At 39.7% G+C, this 9,998-nt stretch overlaps 1 protein-coding gene across 1 annotated transcript in view; it reads right to left on the reverse strand.

The window, feature by feature from the left end:
- Nucleotides 1–9,998, reverse strand: part of KMT2C (lysine methyltransferase 2C) — a gene marked incomplete at its 5' end in the record, with an annotated part of 219,835 nt that overhangs the window by 208,930 nt on the left and 907 nt on the right.

Genomic DNA, 9,998 nt, shown 5'->3' on the forward strand with positions numbered 1-9,998 from the left:
AACGGGTTTCTGGAAGACACAGCCAGAAAAATAAATTAGAATTCCCGCTGAATCTGTTTTGCACTTTCCTTTGTATAAATCTCTACCAGGATGCCTGATGCAAGGTTAATTAGGCAAAACATGAACCAGGAAAAATTGTGTGTCAGAAAACTGAAGTAGCACTGAAAGCCAGCGTTTCCCAGAGCCTTACGGCTTGTACATCCCATCTCCTCTGCTCCCTCTAGAGCAATTCTGCTGTGAGCTGTTCTTCCTAAATTTACATCCCCATGGGTTAGAGAACATTAACTGTGGCACAGTGTTTGCCCAGGAGGCTGAAAGTAAAACTGATGAGAATTCTATCAGTTTCATTGAATTCCTCCTTTAAAAAAAAAAAAAAAAAAAAAAAGAAAACCAACCAAACCAAAACACCACGGGTTATAGTTATACTAGTAAATTAAACATAGTTGATGATGCTGGCCTTGAGGCCGACTAGCACAGAACAGCCTACATCCATGCTATCTCATTCCCAAACTCCCAAACAAAGCAGCCACACGTAAACTGGGTTGGGAACAGTGCGTGGCCCACACAAACCCTCGGGCCAGCCTTGAGAACCGTTCGGAAGAATGCCGGCAGGCCCAGGTCGAAACTGTAAAAGCAACGGCTGCAATAATCTGACAAGGGGGATGATGGCATCCAGAGACTCCAAACTTTCCCAGTTGGGTTTTTTATGAGCACAGACACGGCCACCGTGAAGAAGCTGAGCGCTTCAGGTGCCAGAACACTATTGCTAGGGACAACCATGCCACTAATCAATACAAAACACAACCACAGCCAGGAATTAGCCCCGTTTATAAGTGGTGACATTTAAGGAAATTGAAATTAACAGTTCTTTTCACTTTATTTTCAATTTTATTTCAAAATCCCCTTTTCCAAGACTTTCTTCACAATGAAAAGCATCTGGACCATTTCCAAGTGAAGTTCTCGTCTTGTGCAGTTTGGTGGGCCACAGTAAGAAAAAAATATTATACCCACTTGCTTTTATTACAAGGAGGGAAAAAAAAAAAACCCAACAGAGGAGAAGGAAAAAAGCTGGAGTAGAAATAAAAGCATAAGTAACAGAGAATGGGATCTAGGGACTACGGAACTGGAAAGGCCGGCAGAGAAAAACTTCCACTGACCAAATGAGGGGAAGATGGTAAACCTCTCAAAGCAACTAACAGAAGCTTTCAGAGCATGTATCTTGAGGGTAAGAGGAGGCCTTCATCACCCAGACATCTACTAGAAAACCAAAATAACAGAAAAAACAGCCCAACATGTTTGTGAAAATGTTGAGGACAACTGTTTCACAAAGTTGAGGATGCCAGAAGAGCAGTTACTTCACACTTCACTCTATTAGGGCAGGCTCCATTTTAAACATCTCAATGTGTACAGTGATTTGGCTGGAAGTGGTAACGAGAAGCATTCACTGTGCCAAGGAAGGGGAAAAAATGAGAGCAGTAGAAAAAGGAGAACAATTTTTTATCTTCAATTAACTGAAATAAGAAAAGAAATTTCAGCAAACTCTTTGAACTTGCGAATAGAATCCCTTGAGTTTGCGATTTAAACAAGGACTGGCAGTTATTGCACTCGAATATGCACAATGGCAAAGTATTCCAATGCAGGGGAAAGATAGGGAACGTAGTATGAACAATACCGGCTGCATCAAAAGCAGCCAGTAATAAGGGTCTGAAACTAGAAAGAATCATATTAGGAATGGAAACAAGGGCATTTTAATGAATATAAAGGAACAGCATAAACTGTCAGGGATAAAAATCGAAAGAGATAAAAGCACAGCATGCATTATTAGCACTGTGCAATATAAAAGGCAAACAAAGTTTCAGAAATATTTTAGAAGTAAGAATAAAAATACAAAATCAGTACATAACAACGTTAAAGAAGAACAAACAGATAACAAAACAGAATCAAATGCCCTTCTCTGTATTTCAGCCTTCATAGAACAGATTTATTGTAGCTAATACGAAAAACTGATTTTGTTATTGGGCTAAATAATCAGGGCAATTCAAGTCAGCAGGACTGGAAGAAATTCACACTATAGTTAGAAGTAATCTCTAAACTATGAGTGATCATCTTCCATAATACAGCCCTGGTGAAATTGCCCTAAGACAGGTCAGCAACAAGGAACTAGAGCACTCAAAGGGTATTTATCTGCAAATTAATTTCAATCAAGGTGGAAGAGCATTGCAGGAAAGTTCCTTCCTCCAGGACCGGCGTGAGGAAATTCACACGCGCAGAAGAGCTGCATACGACACGTGGCTGAGGCAAGGGCTATAAACATTTTAGAGGACAAGATCTTAATAAAAATCATTCTGATAAATTTAGAAGTGGCTCATGTCAAGCAAGTGAAACTTAATAAAGACTAGCGAACTTTCAAAGGATAAATCAGGTAAGTCAACATTATGTTGTTATAAAGGCTAAAATTGTTCAGTGCAGAACAAAGGAGACGATCTCCTAATAAGTAAAAGTTTATTATAAAAATTTTTCTCCATTTCAGCTCTGGAGTCTTAAATGTGAGTAATACAAGACAACGGGCTTAATCAGCAGTGAAGAATATTTGTTTTATACTTTAGAAAATTGGTTACCGAAACCAATTGCCTAGAGATGCAGTGGAATTGCATTCACCAAATACTTTAAAAATAAGTTGGAGAAACATTTGTCAGAAATGGTACAGATACACAGCACAGAAGGATGAGCAAGATCACCCCGAAGTCTTTTTTGGCCACATAGTTCCATTCATCTGTGGTGATACAGCAAAACTAAATATTCATTTTATTTAAAGGCATTTCACTGTGCTTCTGAACTCCACACTTCAGGAAAAAACCCATGTAATTCAGAGTCTGTATTTATGAAATGGCTTACTAATAACTCTCCCGAAGTTTAGTACAGCATAGCTCCCCCCTTTATTAATAAACAACACAGAGCCATCCTATCATGTTTTGTTGAGAAAACTTTCACTGAGAACACTGCAGATAGAGAGTCTTCACTGCCAGAGAAAGACACGAGGGCAGACACCGTTATCGGAATAGCCCGGGTTCCACGAACCCTGGGATGTTCCAGAAGTCATTCTGGATTAGCCAAGGCTTCCAGACAGTGCTCTTGTACAGTCACCTAAGATGCTGGTAAACATTTAGTGGCAGAGACTGCACATTTGGACCACATCTTCGCTACCAAAAAATCCTCTTATCTTACTGTGCCATACACGTGATTCAACTGCCCATGCTCCAAGGAATATAAAAATATAACAGGCAAAATAAAAAAATCAGTACATTTTCCTCAAGATTATTTTTTCTGATAGCCTAATTAAAACTATTTTTGGCAAGAACTTATTGTCAGTAATGATGCAGCAGAAGAGAAAAAAGGCCTCTTTTTTTCTTCCCCCACCCAAAGCCAAAAGTCAAGGGGTGGGGGTGGGGGAGGAACATCCTGGTTTGATAGGGCTTCCAGCAGTTTCTTCAAGAAAAGCAATTAGAATGTTGGTAAGTACAGCATTCAATATTAGTAATTATATATTTATATTGGAATGGCTGGCAATAGGATTCGGTGCATGTGTGATTTAATAAAAATACTTCCAAAAATGTGAAAGGGAAGAATATTCTGAAAGAAGCAAGATCTAGTGTTATTTTAATATAATGTCTATATATCGATACACTTGCAGGAAGGAGCTTCCAGAATATCAGAAACTATTGTCAACATAAACCATTTTACTTATACTATTATTTTAGGGTACTTTGAATATTCAATTTAAAAATGATTCTGAGGATCAAAGTGAGAACCAAAGTTCCCTATTCAATCCATGCCAACGTCTGGGGCAAAAATCAGTTAGATGAGAACAACTCACTTGTCTATATGCTGTGAAGAACCCTCTCAACAACATTTTTTTTTTTTAAACAACCAACCGGCATACATAACATGACTACAGGCTGTAAAAGTCTCTCACAATCTCCTGTAAGAACTCCTACATCGACGAACTCAAAGGAGTCAGCCTAAAAACCAAACACCCTCACATTTTCAGACAACCAAGGAGGCTGTAGCGTCGCAGATCCTACTTTAAGCTGGCAGCGCTACCAAAAGCCGTGGCTCTGCTTCTCCCACAGCCTGGCCGCTTGCTCTGGCCTCCTCCCTCATGCTATCACAAACACGTTTCTTTGCCAGGTTAGTTTTAACCCAGATCAGTTTCCCAATGCAGTTCACCACATGGCTACACAAATGCCTGGGTCAGCACAAGGGAGAGAACAAACAGCTGGTAGCGGAGGGAGGGCAGCACGGCCGCTTCTTGTCGCTGCCAGAACCAGCTTAAGATTTATGGTGTTTGGGGAAAATAACCACCTGATGCGCTCCATACCCTCACTGCCTATGTCCCTCTAAGTAATAAATACTCTAGATGTTAAGGGCTTTTGCCTACTTCCATCTTATTTTCTTTCAAAAGAATGAAAGCGCCTATGCTACTAGAAAAACCTACTGAACGTAGTTCTTGAAGCAGTGCTCAAACTTATTTTGATTACCCCATCTGATATACTCAGGAGTGGCATGAATGGGAACGCTTAGCGTCCTCCTCCTCATAAAAAACAGTAAAAAAGAAAACAGAAAAACCAGAATTCAATGCAAGTTACTAGCAAACAGTACTGCTACAGTAACATCTTGCTTACCTGTATTTATCCGAAGTATACGAATCATGCAGATTGCATGGATTGATAATCAAATATAGTAAACATAGAAAGGAGAAAAGCTTTCAATATTTTTTGAAATTATTAGTCACTTGTTTACCATTTCCTAACATTTTAGTGTACCTATGATAACATCCCTTAAAAACTTAAATCCACAGCATCAGTGTATAAGAACATACAGGCACCATCATTAGCGGTGGATAAGGAAAATCTATTTTCAATACATGACCCTGCTACCCCTCCAACATTGTTATGGGACAGCTGGGCCAAGGAGGGGAAAAAAAAAAAAAGCAAACTCTGGCCTGAGAAGGGCAGAGCTTACCTGTTCTCAGCAAGCCAACTGCCTTGGAAAACCATCTCTCAACTCAAATGACAGCAAAGAATAGAAACGTCCATTTCCAATTACTTATCTTATGAAAGAACAATGACAAGAAGTTAGTAGGACTTGAATACGCTATCAAGAAAGAAAAAAAAAATATCCACAAGCAAGGCCAAGAAAATTAAAGCGTTTTATTGTTTTAAGCTGGGAAAAGTCTCCTGTGTCATTGAATACAGGATGAAAAGATGACTGGTGTGTAGATGGCTCAGAGAGTAGAAACCAAGAGACTGGGTTCTTATTCCTACCTCTGCAAAGACATATCTTATGACCAATATACCTAGTATGTTGAGATTTCACAGACTGTCATCATACTTGGTCTGTCATGATGCTGTCTGACAGCTCTCGGAGGTCCTCTCATGAAAACTGCTACAGATCATCCAAGACAAACATTAACAAACTAACAACTGCAATGTCAAAAAAAAAAAAAAAACCAACCCACAGCACAACTTGAAGAATTCTTCATTTGCAAGTGCAGTCTGTTTCAAATTGTGAAATCTATAGGCTAAGGTTCTAGAAAAACATCTATTTCCAACACTAAACCTAATCTCACTCACCCTTAAGACACAAGTGAAGACACCATTTCACGTTAATCAATATTTTAACAGCTTTGATAACGTGGCAAAAGAATTCTGTAAAACCCACTATGTGTAACAACTTTCATGGTGGTCCATCACATAAGTCCTATCAAGAACCGAAAATCACGAGATTAATACAGAGATTGTTTACTGGAAATCATTTACCTCCTGAGCAAAATAGATTTATGAGCAGTTTACGCCAGGCTCCTAAGCAAGAACTACATAAGGCAGTTGGGGAATTGCTTGGGAACATGAATTTGATGGAGGAAGTAATGCAGCATGGGCTGCCGAAGAAAATGGCACAAAGTTCCCAGGGGACCCTGGTGCACGTAGCTCAGTCCTGTTCTACAACGGATCAGAAAGGCCTTCAAAGAGCTGATGTCATGTCCTGATTCTGAAGCCTTCTCCAATGCCTCATCTCTTCACACCGTGTGATCGAGTGCGTACCTTCTGGCTTTTGGCCAAACGTTTTGATACATGGCTGGTACAGGCAGAAGCATAGGCCACTGTTTGCTTTAATACCTTAACCCTTATCCATACAATAAACAAAGCCCATCCATCAAAAGACTTCCACCTTGCCAGGTAGCAATGACTTTCCCTAACTGTGAACATGTATTTACGCACATTTTTATGTTTTTACATTTGCAAATGTTAGTTTTTGAAGTGAGAAAAGGGCAGGCAAGGAAAAACTACAAGTATCACATAGAAGGTGTGTGAGGAACTAAAGAAACACAGCTAAGCTATAAAGAGAATCCACCCAACACGTTAAGGTTCTTTGGAAATGAGGGTAGATGTCTTTAAATATTGGCCTACCCTAATGCAAATGCAGCTAAAGTAATAATAAAAATTCTTAAATAATCATTTCCTGGCAAAAATGCTATGCTTACGTGTCCTCAAAACTATCTGCATGTGTGAAATCTATGGCCTTTGAAAACCTAGTGCAGCTTACGTTGGCCAAAGTAATGAAAAACTAGGATGAAAATCAAAACATAAGTAATAAAACACACACAAAGTTTCCCACAAATTTCATGCTTTTTGAAATTATCCTATGCTGGTTTAAACTACACAGATTTGCGAAAGTAATTTGTAGCATACATCGAAGTCTGACGCATGCTGAAAATAAAACTTAAAATGAGCTTAGATACTGACTTACAAAGTAACTTAACACGATCACAACCAATGAGACTTCTGCTACTAAATTTTTGCTAAGAAGATACATCTGTTTGTGCTGCTTATAACCTGGATAGATTAAGAAAGCTCTAGTACTTAAAATAGATAACAAAAATGTTTACTGCACCTGTACAATACTATTCTGATACATTTTCATGAGCAACCAGCTGTTCATGCCATGACAATATAGTTAAAACGGAACCAATGCTCTTCCCCTGCAACTTCTTTTTGATCACATTCCTACCCTTCAGGCCCACAGCCTGGAAGCTGAGGTATAATCCAAGCACAGGAATTATGTCTCCCACATTTCAGGCCATACAATGAGATGACCCTTGACTATCTCTATTTTTCCCATACAATACCAGCAAGACTTCTTTTTTAACCACGCACCTGAAAGTTTCTTTCTCCTACATCATTTCGTATCTTCAGTAACGCAACTTTATTATCTTTTTTTGGCTTTCGTAAGTGCAATCCCTCCACCTTCTAAATTCATCCGAAAGCTGGTGCTACAAAAATATTTTCCTTGTTCATTGCTTTGATTATAGCTCTGTGTGTTCCTCCCGATGAACCACCTCATGAACAACCTACTTGCTCTCAATTTCAAGGCTCTGCGTGGCCTATCCTAGCTCTACCTCTTAGATCTGAACTGCTGCTCTATACAGATACCCAGTTGTCGAAACGTAAGGAATACGAGTCTAGCACTTCAGGCAGGAAACAAGCTAGCTGTGAAAATCCTCAGGGTGACAATGCTACCCTCCTTTAAATATACCCTCCGAGTCTGATGCCTATGAATCATTCACCGATGCTGAGATAGCCAGGGTACTTGAACTTCTGCGTGTTCTTTTGCTCAGAGCATTCTCACAGCTCCCTTGTGCTTTCCCAATACATTTCTTACATGTACATGCTGTCTTATCTTTGCATTTAAATTAAGAAATTGTTTGTGCAGAAGCAATCTTTGCTTATGCATTTGTACTGTATGTAGTATAATGGTGCCCTGGCCTCTAGGCACAGTTACAATATAAATAATAAAAATGAACTGTTCACCCAAGATTAAGTCTCCCGACAATGTTATTCACGAAGCTATATCCTTCAAACAATGACAAAAAGCTGTTCAGGCATCGCGCTCTAGCATCAGTTACTCTCCAGGTACTGACACCGCCGATTCCTGGTTCATCGCCTATAGGAAACCTCAGCTGTTCCCTATACATACCTGCGTCCACAGCACCACTGGGTTTTTCATGGATAACCAGGTAAAACGCAGGATGACAGAGACTTGTGCAGAGCTGTCCTACTGAAGAACCCCGGGCTCCCTTACTACAAGCCTACTGCTGGGAAGAGTTGCAAATGCTTGGCACCTCACAAAAGCAGATTCAAGGCAGTTTTCCATCTGTCTGCTGAAATTCGTTGAATTTGCTTAAAAACATGGCCTTCAAGAAGGTAAAATACCAACCTACAGCATTTTCCAATATGGTATTGTTCTTTAATGGAGACATCCATAGCTAAGGAATTATTCTATTTTGGCTTTGCCGGTTTAATACAGGGCTCTTTGTTTTATCATTACTTAGACTGCACTTAGACTGAACATTCAGTGGAACATTTCCTATAATGGGATAAAGCGGTTGAACAATTTGACTGGCTAATAGTGATTTAGACATGTGATTACAGTACAGAAAATGGTCTGACATATGCTCTTTTATCTGGTTTACATGAGGCACATTAATCCAACTGGAAAGCACAGAAGTGAAAAGGAAGACAGGACCAAGCAGCCATAAGAAAAAAGAAAATATTTTTACTTATTTTATTTCTGCGTTTGCTTAGCTAATTGTAATCGGTATTTTCTAAATAGCAAAACTTAGAAAATAAAACTCTCTTCTCCTGAAAACAGATGCAACTGAAAAAGACTGGTCTGTACCTACTCTGTGAAAGTTAGAAAATAACTATTTTTGGTAAAATCCTAGTTTTAAAAGCGTTTATGACTTATGACATAACGCCTTTACCAACATGACAGGTTTTCCATAAGGATGCAGGACACTTAGCACCACACCAGAAAGGAACAATCACAGCGTGAAGAAAAAGAATATCTGTTCACTTAATTTTTGTCTCAGCTGGTTTCATTTCTGTCTCTTACACAAACTCTTATAGTCGTGTCAGCGCAAGTATATATTTTTACAGGAAAATTTAATTTTCCCCTAAAACTAGCCGACAACATTCCCATGACACCAAAAACCTAACTGAAAAAAAGGAATTGCCTCTTCACCACCCACTTTTCCTCAAGAGTGTGTACACAACCTCACACTGGCCTACAGGGTACATCGCTTTTCACAAATAACACTATTTTGCTTTCCATGCAGGCCAGTACATTTCAGTTGTATTTGCATTTTTCCTCCTAAAACTTCTTTTAAAATAAAATATTCAAAGGTTTCCTACATTAAGGGTTGAATTCCATGTGTAGAAATAAAACCAAAGTATGTAAAACTAAGCATAGAGATGAACCTAAGAACTTTACTGCCTGTATATGTTTGCCAACTCCTTTCCACTGTCGCTAATATGAAAATTTGTGCCAAGCAAATACATAAGATAATTAAAAGAGGGAGCTGCAAACAATGCATCTCCACCAAAACCGGGGTGTGAACATGAAAATCTTTGAAGGGAAACTTTCATCAACGACAACAAGAAAAATCCATATATCCCAAACTAATGATAGTTCTGTCCCGAGATATTTATGTAACATGTATTTGTAAAAACAAATATAAAAGAGGAAAGCACAGTCTCTGAGTGCGTTTAGGTCCAGCCCAGCAGAACCCCTTGCTGGTGTTTTGGACTTCCCCCGTGACATTACAGACAGACTTGGGGATCTTAAAGGTCTTTCCCGACCCGACTGATTCCAACTCGGAAACTGAGGGTGAGGTCTAGGGTGAGCGTTTCGCCAAGCCCCAGCAACTCACCTGGTTAAATACGCTCAAGGGGGGGTCAAACCGAAAGCCTCCCTTCAAAACAAAGGGGAACAAACCCTGAACCCCCGAGGCTCCCACAGACTCCGCAGCGCAGAGGCTAATTCGCCAACAATCGTTACGTTTCTTCCCAAAAAGCGCTCGCCCAGCTTTGCCCTATTACTGCTGCCATCAGGTATGTCATGGCAAGATCCATCCGACTCAAAAATAACCCGCGGGGCGA

This window comes from Egretta garzetta, unplaced genomic scaffold, assembly GCF_000687185.1.
Source record: "Egretta garzetta isolate BGI_Z169 unplaced genomic scaffold, ASM68718v1 scaffold117, whole genome shotgun sequence".
Lineage (NCBI taxonomy): Eukaryota > Metazoa > Chordata > Aves > Pelecaniformes > Ardeidae > Egretta > Egretta garzetta.